This window comes from Adiantum capillus-veneris, chromosome 24, assembly GCF_014529385.1.
Source record: "Adiantum capillus-veneris isolate H3 chromosome 24, ASM1452938v2, whole genome shotgun sequence".
NCBI classification, from domain to species: Eukaryota; Viridiplantae; Streptophyta; class Polypodiopsida; order Polypodiales; family Pteridaceae; genus Adiantum; species Adiantum capillus-veneris.
The window spans coordinates 12,842,600-12,864,257 of record NC_140954.1 but is presented as its reverse complement, the minus strand read 5'-3'; the positions used below and the strand labels follow the sequence as shown (position 1 = coordinate 12,864,257).

Sequence of the window (21,658 nt, the reverse complement as noted above, 5' to 3'; positions counted from 1 at the left end):
TTTGATGCACATGAATCTCTATCATTGCAGAGTTCATTGCCAACTAAATTGCTTGTCACAGCAGTGAGGTGTCACACACCTGGATACTTGATTCAGGTGCTTCTTTGCATGCTACATAGGATAGAGGGTGGTTTACCACCTATGAAGAGACATTGTATTTGTCACACTTGGAGACATCTATGCATGTGACATCATGGGTGTCCATGACATTGCTATGGTTATGTAAAATGGCGTACGTTTTGTGATCCACAATGTGCATCATGTCCCATATTTGACACACAATTTGATTTCAATTGGTTGCCTTGAAGACTTTGGTTACAAAGTCACTTTCTTTCAGCAATATTGGCGTATTGCAAAGGGAAAGTTGATGGTTGCACAAGGTTTGAAATTGGGCTCCCTTTATCCTCTTTATGTGTCATCCAAAAACAGTGTTCTATCTGTAACCCAAGCTGTCAACCGTTGCATTATGGCGTAGCTGGCTAGGACATATGTCAAATAAAGGAATGGAGACTCTTTCTCGTTCAGGTTACTTGCCTTCTCTTTCATTTTTTGAATTTCCTTTCTGTTAGCATTGTCAATATGGGAAGCAAACATGTGCTTCTCATAATGGTTCGTTTGAGAAAGAGCGTAAACATTTAGAGCTTATGCATAGTGATGTGTGTGGCCCTATGCCTACATACATACAAAGCATTGTCTATCTATACATGTGGTATCATAATCATTGTAGGTTAGTGTTTATATCTAGTTTCACTACTTTCCAGCTAGACAATATATGCATGTGATAACTATCATTATTATTGCATCACTTATCATTGGGATCGTCATAATAATTACATGCGATATCATAATTATTATCATGCACTATTCTCGTATATCTCTACTTTACACCCTATCTAGTGGATATCAGAAACATGTACACTATCACACCATGCAACTAAAACAGAGCTTGCATAATTATATTTGTCTAGTTTATATTATCTTGTGATATATATAGGGCAAGTCTATTGCATAGTTATCAAAAACTTGATATTCTATGCACATATGGAATTGTATACATGCATGGATACTATCTTTCTATAGAAGGGGTATTATCATGGTTCTTATTATAGGTTAATGTGTATATCCTAACTCACTACATCTCACCACAGTAATATCTCCGTACATGTATACAAACATATTGAGTACTCGGTATCTCCATACACGTATACATACACATTATCTTCGACATTGTTAATAATGTGGTAGTTTGGATTGTTATAATTTTTTGTAACTCCACTATTTGAGCCTCCTATTTGAACTCTCAATCATCACCATAACCTAATTAAGGCTCTCATGGAGTATACTAGAGGCCGCATCGTAATTATTATCTTGCATATATTGTAGGTTGCAGATAATGAAATTATATAGAAAATACCTATTGATCTATGTATTCATTTAGTTTTATGTAAAATATATGCAAAATTCAGCAAATAATTTTGTATAACTTGTTATTATATGTGTATATACCGACTTGTATATATGTGGACATTGTTCATCAATACACGAGGTATCATACTATGATTGTGGGTTATTTTTATATCCTATCTCACTATCCAACTACACCATACATGCAATTTCATCATTATTATCATGCACTATATTTGACGTAGGTAATTGCATGGATTATAATAAACATCTTATCATAGTTATTATCTCACGTTATTATCACTCATCAACTAATTAATTAGTATTATCTCTAATTTATATCCTATCAAGTGTTATGTGATACCTCTTGATATACGTCTTCACTTAATATATAGTTTTTCAAAAATATGTAGATCCCACGTATTGAAAGATGAAGGGAAAGTCGACCAAATAATTATCTATAAGTTGACACTCTACGTACATACAAAGCTTTATATATACAATCATGGACATTGTCTATCCATAAATGTGGTATCATGATCATTGTAGGTAGGTGTTTATATCCTATCTCACTACTTCCCAACTAGACAATACATGCAATACCATCATTATTATCGCCTCACATATATATCATTTACATCGGGGTAATAATTACATGTGGTATCATAATTATTATCACACTTTATTATCATGCACTACCTTCTTATATCTCTTGTCTACACCCAATGTAGTGCCGAGATATAAGAAACATGTACATTATCCACCCAAAGAATGGGTATATTGACAACTCTTCTAGCTTATTGTTGCTTACATGCTCAATCATTATCCAACTAGACTATATGTATTGCAATTGTTAGTGTGCATTACCTAAATCGTAGCTCGTAGTTGTTATCGTAGATTATTAACTCTCTCAATGTTAATATATCATACCTTTGTGTCCAACTAGACTAGACGCCTAGGCACGTGTTATAAGGCTTTACTAGAATGGGTCAATAGACAATAACACATTTAGACTAGCATTAGTAGTAATAAACATGATAGCTCATGAAATGTAGCATTTAGAAATGTAATAGACGATTCGATCAAGCCCATTTAGAATAGAAGTAAAAAATATTAATAAGGGGTATTCTGGGAGTTACAAACAAAAGGAGAAGTGTCTTAGGAGTCTTTGAAATTTTAGAGGCCGTATCTTGAGAATGTGGTTGTATTCTAGGGATATTTCGATAGTATTACACTAACATCTAGGGCCAAACAATGCTAGCCGAGATATAATGGATCTTCGTAATAATTAAATGTGGTGTCATGATTATTATCACACCTTATTATCATGCACTATCCTCTTATATCTCTAATTTACACCCTATCTAGTGGATATAGAAAAAATGTACACTATCTACCCACAGAATGGGTATCACAACTATTCTAGCTTATTGCTTATATGCTAGATAGTTATTCAATTACTAGACTATATGTATCGTATTTATTAGTGTGCATTATTTATATTGTAGGTCTTAGTTATTCTTGTAGCTCACCATCTCTCTCGATGTTAATATATCATATCTTAGTGTCCAACTAGACTAGAGGCCTGAGCATATATGTATCATTATTATCCCACATTACTTATTCATAGATCGCATGTTTATTTATATTATTTATTCATATTTAATTATTTTCCCCATATTAAAGCGTCCAAATTAAGTTGGAAAATACTTTAAGAAGGTTAGAGATTAATATTGATACAACACCTTATTATCATGCATTATCTTCTTATCTCTAATTTGTACCCTATCTAGTGGTCATCATACGCATGTACAACACTATCCATTCAAAGAAGGACCATCATAGCTCTTCTAGCTTACAAGTTATATGCTAACTCATTATCCAGTTAGACTATATGTATCGTTATTATTAGAGTGCATTATTTATGTCATATCTCCTAAATATTACTGTAGCACATCACCACTCTCGATGTTAATATATCATATCTGAGTGTCCAACTAGTCAAGAGGCCTAAGCATGCATAATTATTATCCTGCATACATTATTTATTCATAGATCACACTTATTGAAATATGAAGGGCAAGTCCATCAATTCATTATATATAGGTAATAATAGTCTACGTATATACAAAGCTTTATATCTACAAGCATGGACATTGTCTATCTATACATGTGGTATCATAATCATTGTAGGTTATTGTTTATATCATATATCACTACCTCCCAACTAGAGAATACATGTTGTGCCATCATTATTATATCATCATAATAATGTCATGTGGTATCATAATTACTGCCACACCTTATTATCATGCACTATCTTCCTATATCTCTAATTTACACACAATGTAGTGGATATCAAAAACATGTACACTATCCACCCAAAAAAGGGTTATATTTGCAACTCTTTGAGCCTATTATTGCTTATATGCATAAATAGTAAAAACATGTATCTTTGTTGTTGAGATGTCGAGCTCTACACCTTGAGCTGGCATCCACTACGGGTCTTGGCCGCTTACGGAATTTACTCACTGGCGCGTTAGGTGACTGACACGGAGGATCTCTGCCAGTGATTCTACAGCTGGACTACACTTATAGTGCCAGCCTAGTACGCTTCTAGCGAGTTCACACTTAGTGACCACATGTACATATGTGCAACTTTTCAGCTTTAGCACTTAGTCATTTTTGTACTCTCTTTTCTGTGAAGAAGAAGAAGAAGCTTTCCATCTCTGTGTGCTTTGTGCTTGTCTTGTGTAGCTCTCTTAGCCTCTCTTGCCTGCACCAGGCTCTGATACCATGTAAAGAATGAGGATAGGGGAAACCAGTCTCAAGGCAGGGGGAGTCAAAGAGGTCGTGGTGCAGGATCAAGCAGGCAGTAACATACTCCAGATAGTAGAGAATGTTGGACTTGTGGTGAAAGAGGTCACATGTCACGTGACTGTCCAAAGGGAAAAGCAAGTAGAAAGAGAGAACAGGGCAACTATGCATCTACTAGCAGAGATGCAGATGACAGAAAAAACGAGCGCATGTTTGTTATGCAACATGTAATGAATACAATGACTGCATAGAATTCCACCCAAGATGATGTTTGGTATGTGGATTCAGGTGCCTCTAATCACATGACGTCTCGTGGAGAGTGGTTTAGAGATATGCGCAAACCAGATGTGTTAGGCTATGTGCAGACAGGAGATGACACAGCTCACCCCATTGCTCATGTAGGGGACATACCTCTAAATACGAAGAGTGGGAAATCAAAGTACTTAGCAGATGTACTTCATGTCCCAAACATTACAAAGAATCTTGTTTCTGTTGGACAAATGGTTGAGCAGGGTTTGCAGGTTCGCTTCAATCCAAATGGCTGTTATGTAGAAGATTTCCAGAATGGCTGTAAGCTGATCACAGAGGGCAAATGTGTGGGCAGAATGTTTACGCTGAATGTAGACATGCCTGAGGTAAAAGCTGCATTATTTGCACAGGGCACAGGTGTTGTGGCTGATGTTGACATTTGGCACAAACGCATTGGCCATGTCAATGAGCAGAGATTGCGCAGCATGCAATCAAAACAGATTGTAAAAGGTTTGGCCAAATTCAAGGTGGATGGTATGCATAAAGTGTGTGTAGCATGCCAGTTTGGAAAACAGTCAAAGGGCTCATTTCCACATGAGCGCAATGTATGTAAAAAGCCACTTGAGGTGGTGCACACAGATGTTTGGGGTCCAACCGATACTGCAAGTATACATGGTTGCAGGTATTATGTCTCTTTCATTGATGACCATACAAGGAAAGTATGGGTCTACTTCATGCGTAGCAAAACTGAAGTGTTTGGTCACTTTCAAGACTTCAAAGTCATGATTGAGAAGGAGACAGATATGCAAATCAAGACATTGAGGTCAGACGGAGGGGGAGAGTACTTCTGCAATGATTTTTCAGATTTTTTGCGAATGCATGGTATACACAGGCAGTTTACATGCAGATATACTCCACAACAAAATGGGGTCGCAGAAAGGAAAAACATGCACATTGCAGAGGTTGCACGTGCATTGATGAATGAGAAGAACATGCCTCATCATTTCTGGGCTGAAGCTGTAAATACAGCTGTGTACATTATGAACAGGACACCTACAGCTACGGTGCATGATGTAACACCTGAGGAAAAGTTTACAGGTACAGAGCCTGATTTGTCACACTTGAAAGTGTTTGGCTGCATAGCTTACGTGCATGTACCAGATGAGTTGCGTAGGAAATTGGATCCTAAAGCAAAGAAATGTATTCTTGTGGGATATTCCCTTGAACAAAAGGGGTACAGGTGCTACAATCCTACTACACGAGAATTACGAGTGAGCAGAGATGTAGTCTTTGATGAGATGAGCAGCTGGTACAGTAATGCACATGGCACTATTGGGGCTGATGTAAAAGATGATGTGGTTGTACAAAATGTGAGGCCACAGTCACAGGTTTTGAGTGGACCACAAGAGTCCTCTTCTCGTGGCTCTATTGAGAAACCATGGAATGGTAGACTACGTACGTAGGTTACTCCACCAACAGGTATAGGGAATGTATCACGAAAAGGAAAGGAAAAGGTTGATGAACCTCCCTTTATGGTTGATGCATCATCAGGTTTTTCACATGTAGACATGGATTCAGATGGTTCTGAACAAAGTCTTGATGAGGAATTTGGAATTCCGGCTGTCAGGACACCTGGTGTAAGGAAAGTACAAGAAGATGCTAGAGGGCAAAGGAGTGACCAAGGACCGCGCAGATCTAATAGAGTCAGAAATCCAGTTCAGAAATTGACTTATGATGGGTATCTAGCGCATGACCAAGCCTACATGGCTAAGGTGATACAGGATGTGGAGCCCACATGTTTTGAGGATGCAGTTGGAAATGTGCATTGGGATGATGCAATGAATGAAGAGATGGCTGCATTGGAAGCAAATGACACATGGGAGTTGGTGCCATTGCCAAGTGGCAAGAAAGCTATTGGCTGTAAATGGGTGTATAAAACCAAGCATAAGGCTGATGGTAACATTGAGCGTCACAAGGCAAGGCTGGTCGCAAAGGGTTATGCACAGACGTATGGCATAGACTATGAGGAGACCTTTGCTCCAGTGGCAAAGATGACGACTGTGAGAGCTGTCATAGCAGTGGCTGCATCTAGAGTATGGATTATGCATCAAATGGATGTAAAGAATGCCTTCTTGAATGGTGAGTTGCAAGAGGAAGTGTATATGGATCAATCACCTGGTTATGTCGATCCAGGTTACCCAGATTATGTATGCAGACTTCTCAAAGCTTTGTATGGTTTGAAGCAAGGCTCTAGAGCATGGTATGACAGGATTGCCAAGTATCTTGTCAGTATTGGTTTTAGGAGAGCTCATGCTGATCATTCACTCTATGTACGTGAGAGTGATGTGGGGATTGTGGTCATTACCATATATGTAGATGACCTTATTATTGTTGGTGACAATGCTATGGAGATTGACCATGTGAAGGGTCTTCTCAAACAGGAGTTTGAAATGAAAGATTTAGGCGAGTTGCGCTACTTTCTTGGCATTGAGGTGATCAGGACGCCAGAGGGTGTATGGCTGTCATAGAGACAATATGCTTTGGACATGTTGTCAAAGTATGGTATGGCTGATTGTAAGCCAATTTCTATTCCCTTGGATGTGAATGCAAAGCTGAGTGCAGAGAAGGGTGATGTTGTTGAGGATGTCAATATGTACAGGAAGATGGTGGGTAGTCTAATCTACTTGACTATCACAAGGCCAGACTTGAGCTACATAGTAGGCTTGGAGAGTCAGTTCATAAAGCTTCCGAGGAAGCCACATTTGGACGGAGTACGACGCACACTTAGGTATGTGCAAGGGACTCTTGACTACGCATTGTTCTATGCAGCAGATGCACCATTAGCATTGTATGGGTATACAGATGCAGATTGGGCAGGTAGCATTGTTGATAGGAGAGCTACGAGTGGCTTCATGTTCTCTTTTGGGAGTGCTGCTGTTACTTGGAGCAGCAAAAAGAAGCCTACGGTTGCTTTATCGAGCACAGAGGCCGAGTACAGAGGTGCAGCAGTTGCGGCGTGCGAGGTAGCTTGGCTACGCACATTACTTGAGGACTTGGGAGTGCAGGTGGACCAACAGATTTTCATTCATTGTGACAACCTCAGCAGCATGCAGTTGGCTAGGAACCCAGTGTTCCATGCTAGGACCAAACACATAGAGGTCCATTACCACTACGTTCGAGAGCGAGTGTTGGCGGGCGACATCGACTTGTTCTACGTCAGCACAGAGGAGCAGATAGCGGATATCTTTACCAAGGCCCTCGGAGCTGAGAAGCTTCGACGTTTCCGGACTATGCTTGGACTCTGCGACATGCAGAGCTTGAGGGGGAGTGTTGAGATGTCGAGCTCTACACCTTGAGCTGGCATCCACTACGGGTCTTGGCCGCTTACGGCATTTACTCACTGGCGCGTTAGGTGACCGACACGGAGGATCTCTGCCAATGATTCTACAGCTGGACTACACTTATAGTGCCAGCCTAGTACGCTTCTAGCGAGTTCACACTTAGTGACCGCATGTACATATGTGCTACTTTTCAGCTTTAGCACTTAGTCATTTTTGTACTCTCTTTTCTGTGAAGAAGAAGAAGAAGCTTTCCATCTCTGTGTGCTTTGTGCTTGTCTTGTGTAGCTCTCTTGCATCCTCATTCTTTACATTTGTTGCACCAACCAATGCAAATTATATGTGCGTATACTATTCAGCTAGACTAGCAGTGTCGTTATTCAAGTGTCAAGTGTTGGTCGTATTGTATCTTGTACATGTTCTACATCAAACCATGTAGTGAACATAGAGCTTGCATAATCACATTTGTCTAATCTATATTATCCTGTGAGATGTATAGGGCAAGTCTAGTGCTTAGTTATAATAAAAGTGATATTCTATGTACATATGGAGCTGTATTCATGCCTGGACACTATCCATCTATAGAAGGGGTATTATAATTATTGTTATAAAACATTAATATGTATATCCTAAGTCACCACATCTCCCCACATTAACATCTCTACACGTGTATACATACATATTGAGTACTCTATATCTCCACATACGTATATACATACACATTATCTTAGACATTGATAATAATGTGGTAGTTTGGATTGTTATAATTTTTCATAAGTCTACTATTTGAGCCTCCTTTTGAACTCTCAAGCATCACCATCGCCTAATTAAGGCTCTCATGAAGTAGACTAGAGGCCGCATTGTAATTATAAACATGCATTGTTTATATTGTAGGTTACAAATAATGAAATTATATAGAAAATACCTATTGATCTATATATTCATTTAGTTTTATATAAATTCAAAAAATTTATATAATAAAATCAAGTGAATTATTTTTGTATAACTTGTTATTTTTTATATCCTATCTCACTATCCAACTATACCATATATACATGTAGTTTCATCATTATTATCATGCACTATCTTTGTAGGTCTAGTGCTTCATTATCTAAAACTTGATATTCTATGAGTAGATAAACTTTTGAGTACAATAATGACTTTACTATCCACTATCCAACTAGACTATATTATCGCAACTTACATATATTATAGTTAGCATTGTTATATCATAGGTCGTAGATAATGAAATTATATAGCACATACCTATTGATCTATATATTTGTTTAGTTTTATATAAAATACATGGAAAATCCAGTGATACATACTATCCATTTATACAAGGGGTACCATAATCGTTCTTATAGGTTAATGTGTATATCCTAACTCACTGCAACTACACTCACAACATCGTGATTATTATCTAGCACTATCTACATCGTATATCATAAATAGTCAAAACAATTATTTTTGTTGCAACAACCAATGCAAAGTATATGTGCGTCATATACATGTGGGGATAATATGGGTATAAACATTTAGGGACACTATCCATCTATTTCTATATACACGTAGGGACACTATCGAACTATGCAAGGGGTGAAATATACATTCTAGGTTATTCTTTATATCGTATGTCACTATCCAACTAGACTAGCGATGCCGTTATTATTATTGAGTGTTAGTTTTGTTGTAGCTTGCACATGTTTTGCATCACACCATGGAACTAGAATAGAGTTATTGTGCATTATGTATATCATAGCTCACATATATTACCATAAGCGTTCTTAAAGGTTGATGTGTATATCCTAAATTACTATTCAACTAGACTCATGGCACCATGATTATTATCGAGCACTAGTTACATTGTATATCATAAATAGTAAACACATGTATCTTTGTTGCAACAACCAATGCTAATTATATGTGCTCATACATATGTGGGGACATCTTGGCCTAGGAAAAATTACTTTCTGATTGAAATCTTGGGCGGGTTATACACAAGATATACAATGTCATGGATGAGTTGTAGCTCTAGGGGCCCAGTCACGCACGTCCCCCTCAATGTGCATGATTTTGAGTTGGCACAATACCATTGGTGTTGCATGTTGTTTGGCAAAGAAAAAGTATACCCGGGGTAACCCTCTCCCCAACGAGAAGATAGCGATGGACATCTAAATTTTGAGGCGTGCAAAAATAGAAGAGGGGATGCGAACTACCAACATCGAGCCTGGAGGTAACCCACAACAAATTATGTGCCAAGTAACTTGAGCTTCGTAACTCGGCGAGTTACAAAAACATTTCAAATACGTAATGCCATGTAGCTTGCCGCGTTATGTGGCGTTACCTCTTGGCAATGCCAAGATGTCGTGCCATGGCACGTGCATAATGTGAAACTAAAATATCTACCTCACTCACAATTCTTTTGACGTGTGGGACCAAATGCTATGATGTACATAGTGTGATATATGCAAAAATAGATGCATACCTTGTCGGGCACGCAAGGCCCTAGACGTGGCACTGTGGCATGCCTTTTCAATTAAATATATGGCTATTTTTCTTTAGATATGTAAAAATGTCAAGTGTATTGAAGTGGCACACTCGTTTTGCCTAGAAAGTTCAATGCGGCCAATCTCAGCCAAAAATAGCAGGTTTCATGTGCGGGTGGAAGAGATGCATCTAGAGTGCTTGGCAAGTGGTAAAATGAGGTTCAAGCTGAAATTTAAGCCCAATGGATTTTTCCACAATTTTAGGAAATCTTCCCAGCTTGTTTGGGATTTTTACGAGAAAAAAAAGGCATTTTTGGGCTAAAAATATGGTCATAAAATGGTTAAAAATGAATCAAAATTGGTAAAACATGACTTAGAATTCCACATCACTCACGGTGCCGTGACTGTGAGGAGTGAGGGAACATTTTAGAAGAGTAATATCAGCACTATAAGCTCCTCTATGAAGGGATACAAAGCGTGCACCTAAGGTATGCTAGTGTAGTCCCGTGCTATTCCAACCCTGTATTCAAGGCTGTGAGGCCACCAATTAGGGTTTCCCCTCTTTAAATAACTACTTGGAAATGTATAATGAAGTTCTGAAGCTTCCATGAAATGGATACAATGGTGAATTGAAGCGTTTGTATAGGGTTTTTATCAGGGCGAAAGAGCACTGCAACTATGTAATTGTCAGTGAGGCTACACCAAATCATCACACACACAAGAGTTTTGAGTTGATCTTGGTTCTTTTTCAAAGAGAATATTTCGTGGTCTGATTTTTTTTCTTTTTGAGTGTGTTTTTAGCCTCAAATCTTCTACGACTTGCTTGAGTTTCCTGCAAACTCTCACAGTCAGAAGCCCGACGCTTTTCTAGCCGCACTCCGCACTTCTTGAAAAAAACTAACGAGTTATCGAGTCCGCATGCCACGTAGTTTTCCAACATCCCCACATGGCTATTCTAGCCAAGCCGCGTGGAAATATGCATGGAAGGACCACGTCAATCGGCGAGTTACATGGCATTGCCAAGCAATAACTTGGCGAGTTCTTGTTGTGTACCACGCGCTATAATCTCATGCTTTGAGATCAAGGTAAACTCGACGAGTTAGTTGCATCATGGATGTCACAATTGGGTGTAGGCTACGAAAATGGGTATGGTCTATCTTGCATACACCCATGTAATGGTTGATGCCACCTAGATCCACCGCCTTGAAATTTTAAACAAAGTGTGGGATAGATAGACAATAAATCCACAATGTGTCGATTCTAACCGTGTATTGAAAGGTGGATGCAATGGTTGGTTCCTCTTAGATCAACCACCCTGAAATGTTAAACAAAGTGTGTGAGGTATGTCAACCCTAAATACACCAATTGGTCATTCTAACCAAGCCTTGGAAGGTAGATGCAATGGTTAGTGCCTCTTAGATCCAAAACCTTGAAATTTTAACCAAAGTGCATGGAGATAGGTAGACCCTAGTTTCACCAAGTCTTGAAAGGTGGATGAATCCCCAACATCCACCACATGGCTATTATAGCCAAGCCTTGGAAAGTGGATGCAATAGTTGGTGTCTCCTTAATCCACCACATTGACATTCTAAATAAAGAGTTAGACCCTAGATCCATCACTTGGCCATTCTAACATCCAAGATCTAGTACAAGTCCATTCTAATCAATTCAGAGATGGATGCAAGAATTAGTGTCTCATAGATCAACCACATTGCAATTTCAAACATAGTGTGTGGGATAGGAAGCTCTAGATTCACCACTTTTGGCCATTCTAACCAAGACTTGGAAGGTGGATGCAATGGTTGGTGTCTCATAGATCTACCCCCTTGCAATTTTAAACAAATTGTGTGAGATAAGTAGGACTTAAATCCACCTATTGGAAATTTTAGTCAAGTCTTGGAAGGTGGGTGTATCTAAGATCCACCACATTGATGGACCAAAAGACACCATGTGCACACTCACACACCTTTTCACCTTAACACAACACAGGGAATTCACTTACTTCCATCATTTCACACACAACCACTTAAGATCTCAATGAAAATCATTCCCTTTAAAATCAATTCAATGTCCAAATGTCTCGAACTACAAGCCCTTGTATACCCATAAACACTACGTAGTGAGTCAAGTTGATCAAGGCTTGGAATCACACTTAATGGCTACCAAGATACATAATAAAAACCATCAAGAACTCAAAAAATCTAGCCAAAAATTTCCTATCTCAAATCATTGCATAAGCATCACCAAACTTCACTATGTTGGAGTCTTTGGTGTAGCCTCAACCCTAATGACATTGATACAGGGTTCCCTAGTCTTGCAATGATGTGCACCTTCTTCGCTAATATTCTCACACACACACATCCACAAAATCCTCAAAACTTCCATCGAATCTCCCATGTGGAAAATTGGAGAAAAAAATAAATCCATCCACACACTCGAAAACAAGACGTGAAAAAGATGGGAGTGCATAGGGCCATCTATAGAAACCATGCTTCCCCTTCCACATTGTTGATATTGGATTCACCAAAAATTTCCTCAATTTATACCCACAACACCATGAGTGATGTGGAAAATTTAGCCTTTTCACCATTTTGGCCCTTTTCTAACCTTTTAACACTATGGGAGAATGGTGCTGTTACGGCACAACATTACCGCATAAGAGGAGAGAGAGCTGCAAGAAAGAGAGAGAGTGTATGGTGCAGACCCGGTGGCGCGTTTCCCAGCTTTACCGCGAGTATTACCGCATAAATAAACGCCCAAATTACCGCACCCGGAAAAGAATCCAAGTGATCCATTCCTCTCCCACTTTTCCCTTTCTATAAATCCTATTCTATTTTGTTACTTTTCAGAAATTGGTACCCCCTTTTTGCATGGAGTGTAAGAAATCCCATTCTCATTGGGATTTTTAGTACCTCTCTTCTCTTTGCTTGCCTCCTCTATTGGTATGATTCGCCTACTCTACTCATTTGTACTCCATGAGATTCTATAAACAAAAGTATTTTGTTTCCACCTCAAAATCTTATGTCAACTATGCATTCATATGGAAATGGCAAGCAAACGATGATCAAAATTGTATTGTCTTGCGTTCATAAACAAATAGCCCTTTTGTACGGCATAAGTAGAGAAAGAAGTCAAAAATATCCAAAAGATAGTTATTAATTTTCATCCTCCAAGAGATCTCTACAAGTGCTTACATCCATGTCCAACCCCATGGTAGCTAAATCAACAAATAAATCTATTGATTCATCCTCTATAGCCTCTCCTATTGAATCATCATCATCCTCTCCATCCTCGTCCTCCTCCTCACTATGGTTGGTTATTGGGAATGGTTGGTTCTCCTCGACCTCAACTGCATCATCGTCATTGGCGTCTTCTTGAGATGGTATGGTGGGATCTGCCAAAGTCTCTATGTTCATATCTGCAAAGATAGATCTGCTCCGTGGTGTGACTGGAATAACATACCATAGTCGTCTTCGATACATACAAGGCACATAAAAAACCTGTAGGTCATAGAGCAAACACCAACATGAATGTAGTTTTGTATGTATCATATAATGTTTTAGTGAGTTGCACATGGACTTTACCTGCTCACAACTACTAGGTTGCACCAAGTTGTCGGTCTTCCCGCGATGAAATTGCCCGGATTCTACCATATAGAGTCCATTCTCATGTCTCTTAACCTCACCCGCAAACCATCCGCAATCAAAGAGATATTTGTGAAATGTTCTGAAGTCCACTTTGATTATCCTCTCTATTGTTCCACATTCCCTCACCTCTTGTGTTGTAGTGTCAAAGTTGCCCATAACTCCACTATCGTGAGTGGTTCGACGCTCATCTATCTTGCCGGTTCAAAAATGACGTCCTTCGGACCACATAGAGTTGAATGTGAAGGCTTGCAAAAACCAATCAAGATAGATGAGAGAGAGAGAGAGAGAGAGAGAGAGAGAGAGAGAGAGAGAGAGAGAGAGAGGGAGAGAGAGAGAGAGGTGACACACATACACACACCCACACACACACACACTCACACAAACACACTAAACACATTGAGTATATTACCCTGGGTAGACATCCTCGCGCGTACTCCCATTCTTTAGGGCTTATTTGTTCTCCTTGTGCCTTGGCCTTGGTCATGGAATTGTGTATCCTCCCAAATGGAATTAGACCAGGGTATTTGGCAAGCTCTTTAGGAAAGGGAGGTGCTCGCCTACCGCCATGCGACCTCTTCCATGCTTCCCTCTCCCTTTCTCTCGTTGTACGCACCTCCACATACATATCCACCCATTTGCCCATGATGGGAGCATTGATTAGACAATGGTTGTTGACTATGGCTTGAAATTCCCTATCCAAAATCAAGAGAGAACCTTTCCCACTTGGAATGTTTGCGTGTTTTTTTGGATCCTCTTCCTCCGTCTTTAAACGAGGCAATGATGGGTCTATTGTGAAAAGATATTGAGAGACATACACAAAAGCCTCTTGTACAATCCAACCCTCTGCCATGCTTGCCTGAACACATGTACATGAAACCATTAGCGATTAAAGTAACTAATAAAAAGCGTTGTGAATACAATCCAATCCTAATAAGGTTTAACGCTTAAGATCGATGAATACATCTGGTTGTGATCGTAGCCTTACAAAGTCTTTTAAGGTCTTTAGGAACCTCTCAAGAAAGAACATCCACCTGGAGTGAACCACACCACAAATGGCTATCTCCTCAACAAGATGGAGCAATAGGTGAACTTGGCTAACAAGGATAGAACGTGGGAATGCATCTTCAATAGCACAAGTTGCTTCAATCGCTAGAAGTCGAGCTGTTGGAATGGCTGAAACTTCGATTTCTTTGGAACTCACAAACCTATAACCAAAAAACCCTTCATAATCTTCATAGTAAAGTTAGTCTTCAAAGTAAAGTTTAGGAGGGAGGATCAAATGTTCTATACCTGACAACTTCTCCCACCTTGAATATTGCAGTCTTTACCTTCATGTCTGCAAATCCACTAATGCTAATTGGAAGCACAAACTATTACACAAACAAAAAGACTTTTTAGTATCCAGAACCCTAAACCACATACACACACACACACACACACACACACATTACCTGAAGAATCTTGTGCCAATCATGGGATTTGAGCCCATACAGTTGTGTGGATCCTCCTTTCTTAGTTTTAGTGAAGGCACCCTTGAGCTGACGCATATAACCTGTTGGAGTAGGGATGGATGCAATGACTTGTTTCATCCACTCTTAATCCACCCTTGATAGAATCCAAGGTGCCTTTGGAAGAACTATCTTCCCCCGAGGCCCCATGCGAGGTATGGCTGAAGGAGGGAGCCTCCTTATGGCCCTCATGTCCTCTCTAGCCCCCAATGAATCTTTCTTGCCTACTATGTGATCCCATATAGCTTGGCCAACATTTTTGAACACATGCATTGGATCCAATAGGTGTTGGATTTTTAATGAATCCCAATAGGGTAGTGATAAGAAAATAGAGTACCTAGACATACCCCTAGGTGGATCATTGGGAGGAGGCAATGTGCTGTGATGCTCGTTCCAATGTCTTGCCCCATTGGCTATGGTCCAATGGAGTGGCTCCATCCCATTGCATGGTGGAGCATAAGATGGATGTGTGGGCGGCAAGAAGCGATGGTTATTGGGGTAGATCACCTTACCAAGTAGATCAGGTCTCTCTGTCACGAGTGAGGGTCCACAAGTTGGGCATGCCCTATGTCCAGATGTTGATAGTCCTACAAAAACAAAAGACATAACCGCATATAAGTGACCAATGCACAGACCTTAAAGCACGTCACAAAGTATAAGCTTACCTGAAATCTCTCCAAGCCCGGGGTAATCATGCATGGTCCACATGAGAATGCACTTGATCATTGTGCGCCGATCACGAAGTGGTCTTGATACATCAAAAACATCTATGCCGTTCCATAGATCTTGAAGCTCTTCAATCAAAGGTGCTAAATATACATCCATGTTCTTCACCTTGTGTTTTCCTGGGACTAGAAGAGAGAGCAAAATGTTCCCCTTCTTGGTTGACTCCCATGGTGGAATGTTGTAGTTCACAACAACCACTAGCCAAGTACTCCATGAGGTAGACCGATGCCCAAATGGGTTTACCCCATCACTAGCCAGACCAAGCCTCAAGTGACGAGGCTCTTCTCTAAACTCCGGCCATGTCTGCTCAATGTGTTGCCATGCCGGCGAGTCAGCCGGCACTCTCATAACCCCATCGGTGGAGCGATTTGTCATATGCCATGTAAGAAGCTCGCTTGTTCCTTTGGTGCTGAACATGTGCTTGATGCGGGGAATGAGTGGGAAATGACGAAGAACCTTGGGAGGTATTGTGGTTCCTTTCATTCCCTCTTTGTACCTTGATTCTCCACACTCGGGGCAAGCATCAAGGCCTGCATGTTGATTGCGGAATAGCACGCAATCATTGACACATGCATGTATGCGATCATAGTCCATCCCAAGCCCTGTCACCACCTGTCGTGCCTTCCTTCGATTTTCTGGAAGATGATTGCCTTTAGGCATCATCTTACCTAATAGCCTATGACATAATTAAAGAACACTCGTTATTGCATATAACCACGAAAAAAACTCACAACTAACACTTATTACACTTAAACGTACCTCAATAGTGCATCGACCCCTGTATTGCTCCATCCAAACATTGCTTCAATATTCAAGATCTCAAGAGACGCTCGTAATATGGAGTAGGAGCATCCCTCGTAAAGAGCGGTGTGTGCTGCCTCTAGCAATGAATGAATCTTTGGTTTTTTGGGCGGCTTCTTCACATGCACACTCAGGCTCACACTCATTCGTCGCTTCACGTGCAAGAAGATCCTCAACCATATTGTGCGTGAAAGAAGATCCTCAACCATATTGTGCAAATGATCTTCCTCCACCTCCATGTGGGGCGGGGTGGTGGCGAGATCCCCATATGTGGTGGATGTAGGATGCGCATGCGCTCGTGTGGACCCACCCACATCGAACCGCGAGTGTGACCCCCCTCCCATGACTGCTTCCTGGTGCAATCGCTCTTCTGTCCTCCTCCCGCCTCCGCCCCCGATCACACTTCAATGGGGAGCGACATCAATGGATGCCAAAACCCTCGGATCGCTAGTTTCCATTCGAGCGCGTTTTCTCGGATCGTCCCATAGCCCATAATCATCCACGTGAGCCAAGCATATACGTCAAAGCCGTGCAATTGCACGCTTACATCGCATACATGGACATGGTAATCGCTCGCTCAACCATCGAGTTCATTCCGCGCCAACCGGCGAACCCACGTCATCCCAATCGTCCTGCACACACGACCACACAGTAAATAAGAAAAAATTAAATAAGAATAAGAAAAATCAAGAATGTTTGTACTGACATGACTGACACTCATTAAAGATAGAGGGTAGTGGGTACAACAGGTCATGCAGCCGACGTAACCTTAATGTCATCTCATAGATTTTCACGGTAATAATGGCGGTAATACATGCGGTAACAGGTGCGGTAATATACGCGGTAAAATTTCCAACATATTTTTTTATATAAAGGGGGCCCCGCGAAATTGAATGCCAAAATTTCAAAATCGACCTCCTCTTCTGCGCGGGCCTGTTTCCCTCTCCATCTCCATGCTCCCTCTCCTTCTCCCTCTCCATCTCCATCTCCAACCTCTATTACTGTCTTCATCTCCATCCCCACCATTTCCAAGACACCGAGGTCACGAATGTAAGTGCTCAAACTCTCTCTCTTTCTTCTCGTTCTTCTACACACACACACACAAACACATACACACACACATGCACACACACAATGCATACACATTGCACACACACACATGCACTAACATGGACACACATGCACACACACACACACAATTTTGTGCACAATCACACACTAATGCTTGCATTAGTGCATGCATGCATTATACACACATTAATGCTTGCATTAGTGTGTGATTGTGCACAAAATAGTGTGTGAAAAGTGTAAAAACTAACTAATGCATGCACACACTAATGCTTGCATTAGTGTGTGCTTGTGCATGCATTAGTGTGTTTACACACTAATTCATACACAAGCACACCCTTAAGGGTGCATTAGTGCGTGCATGCATTATACACACTATTTTGTGCACAAATTACACATTAATGTCGCACTAGTTAGTTTTTACACACTAATGTCCGTATTAGTGTGTGCATGCATTATACACACACGCATTAGTTAGTTTCTACACACTAATTTGTATCTAAGCACACACTAATGCAAGCATTAGTGTGTGCATGCATTATACACACACTAATGCTTGCATTAGTGTGTGATTGTGCACAAATTAGTGTGTTTTCACACACTATTTTGTGCACAATGCATGCATTATACACACACACACACTAATGCTTGCATTAGTGTGTGCATGCATTAGTGTGTTTCCACACACTAATTCGTGCCCAAGTACACACTAATGCTTGCATTAGTGTGTGCTTGTGCACTAATTAGTGTGTTTTCACACACTATTTTAGGCACAATCACACACACTAATGCAAGCATTAGTGTGTTTCCACACACTAATTTGTGTCCAAGCACAGACTAATGCAAGCGTTAGTGTGTGCATACCTCTCTAGCACACACTAATGCTTGCATTAGTGTGTGCTTGTGCACTAATTAGTTTGTTTTCACACACTATTTTAGGCACAATGAATGTATTATACACACACACACACACACACACTAATGCTTGCATTAGTGTGTTTCCACACACTAATTTGTGCCCAAGCACACACTAACACAAGCGTTAGTGTGTGCATACCTCTCTAGCACACACTAATGCTTGCATTAGTGTGTGCTTGTGCACTAATTAGTGTGTTTTCACACACTATATATTTTAGGCACAATGCATGCATTATACACACACACACACTAATGCGGGCATTAGTGTGTGCATAACTCTCTAGCACACACCAATGCTAATGTGCTTGTGCACAAATTAGTGTGTCTACAAACTAATGCATGCACAAGCACACACTATTGTGAGCATTGGTGTGTGAAAAAATTGCACACACCAATGCTTGCATTAGTGTGTGCTTGTGCACTAATTAGTGTGTGAAAACACACCAATGCATGCACACACACCCTAATTTAATTAGTGTGTGAAAACACACCAATGCATGCACACACCCTAATTAGTGCACAAGCACACACTAATGCAAGCATTAGTGTGTGCATGCGTTTATTAGTGTGTGCATGCGTTACAAGCATACACTAACGCTTGCATTAGTGTGTGCTTGGGCATGCATTAGTATACCAAAACATACCTCCATGTGGGTGTGCGATGAAGTTGATTGAGACCCCAATGGTCACCGAGAAGCCCAACGGTAGATTAAGGTCCAACACACACACACTAGATTAATTTCTTTGCCACACACTAACGCACACACACAATAGATTAATTAGAAGCACACACACACACACACACACACACACACACACACACACACACTAAATGGATGCAAGAAAAATAAGCACTTAAACCATTTCTTAAATAGGAGATAAAAGGAATCTTATGCAGGGAGGAATCCTATGCAATAAAGAATCTTACTTTGACTAGAATTCAATGTTAATTAGGGTCCCTTTTTTTTGTGAAATTGTAGGATATGGCATCCTCTTCCACGCCCGGCTATCGATCCATAGAGGACTTTCTCGTCGAGGACCTCTCTTACGAGGACGCTTGTGATGCTTACTACTCGCAGTCTTCCTCCCACCAGTCACAATCCACCTTCGGCTTTCGATGGTTCCGAGATGCACTACACGACCCCGACCTAGAGAGGGCATACCGCGCCCAGGCAGAGTGGCTATCCTCGTAGCAGAGTCTTGGAGGGTGGTACACACCAGCACAGTTGGTTGCCTATGGGCTCTCACCGCTTGCGACGTCGGGCGCCGGCACTCCAATCATGCAGAGTGTGTCTCCGAGTGGGCCTCCCTCCACCTTACCCTCAAATTTCCCGTCACCCGTAGCTCCCTCCACCCTGCATTCCCAGCGATCCACACCCGCACTGTCGAGTTATCCTTCGCCTACACCACCCAATGGTTCGAGCTCGGGCCAGCGCTCTTCGGGTGGCCAACGCTCTTCCCGTAGTGGTGGCTCACGTTCTCGTCGAGGTAGTGGCTCGTGCTGCTTTGGTGGTGGAGGGGGCACTGCTATAGATTCACCTCCTCTTACACCCCGACCTCCTTGCTCACCCCTTGGAGCTCCACATGAGGATGAGGACCGCGATGCGCCCACCCCGGACGCTCGTGGCTACTACTATTATATACATTGTGGGGGGGAAGTGGATCTAGGTTCCTCTTTGGGGAGGACATTTCGAGGGCACCTTAACCAGATGATCCACTCGACATACCAAGATTGCTTTAAATATTTCAAAGATCAGGACTCAGCCGACGTGACGTACATTCACACGACATTGCTCATGCGGTTCCCTAATCCGCAAGTGGAAGAGTTCTCCAGGCAGTGGCTCGAGGAATACATCAAGAATTTCTTGAAAAATAAGAAGTCCAGTGTGTGGAGGGCAGCAAAGCGAACATTTGAATCCAAGGGTCACAACTATCGCCCTGGAAATGTTCACGACGAGGAGTGGGAGAAATCCCAGGGCGAGCTGGAGGACGAGAGAGCGACAGGTGCTAGGGCGCACACTCGGCAGGTGGAGGCGAGGGCGCAGCAAACGCCCACGCATTACGGCTCGGGTGGAAAAGCAGCATGGAAAGATAAATTTGTGAGTGTGCAGATTTTCATTTGAATTGATTTAATTTGTGGTAATAAGGTTAGGTTTGTGATATTTTTTAATTGATATACATCAAAATATTACTATGACCCGTCCAAGCCGAGAGATCCAGAGATACAGAGAGAGCCACTCCGAATATCAGACATGGTGCTGGCTGTATGAAAACAACAAAATCAATCGCGAAGAATTTGAAAAGGCATGTCGTACACTACAGCCTATAAGTGTGAACTTTTTTTAAAAAATCATTGCATGCAGCTTTATGTATCCATTTGTATTAATTAAAGGTTTTGTTGTTTTTTTCTTCTCCAGAGTGAAGGAGTCCCTCGAGAGGTCCCAGGATCCGAGTAGCTCAATCCTCCAAGTGTTTTTGGGCCCGCACGCGCGTCTTCTTTTCGCCATAAGCCTATTTGGGCAATTTTGTAATATCCAATATAATTAAACACTTGATTTTGGCCCAAGTGTTCTTTTGGCCACAATTGTATAGCCGCCATGCATCGCCTATTTGGACAATTTTGTAATGAACAGTTTCTCCAATATAATTAAACATTTGAATTTGGTTGGTGTAATGAAATTGTTGTTTTTGAA

General features: G+C 41.0%; 1 pseudogene; it reads right to left on the bottom strand.

Moving 5' to 3' along the window:
• LOC147425967 (uncharacterized) overlaps positions 1–17,996 on the bottom strand; it is a 30,859-nt pseudogene extending 12,863 nt beyond the window's left edge.
• Positions 17,997–21,658: the final 3,662 nt, after the last annotated feature.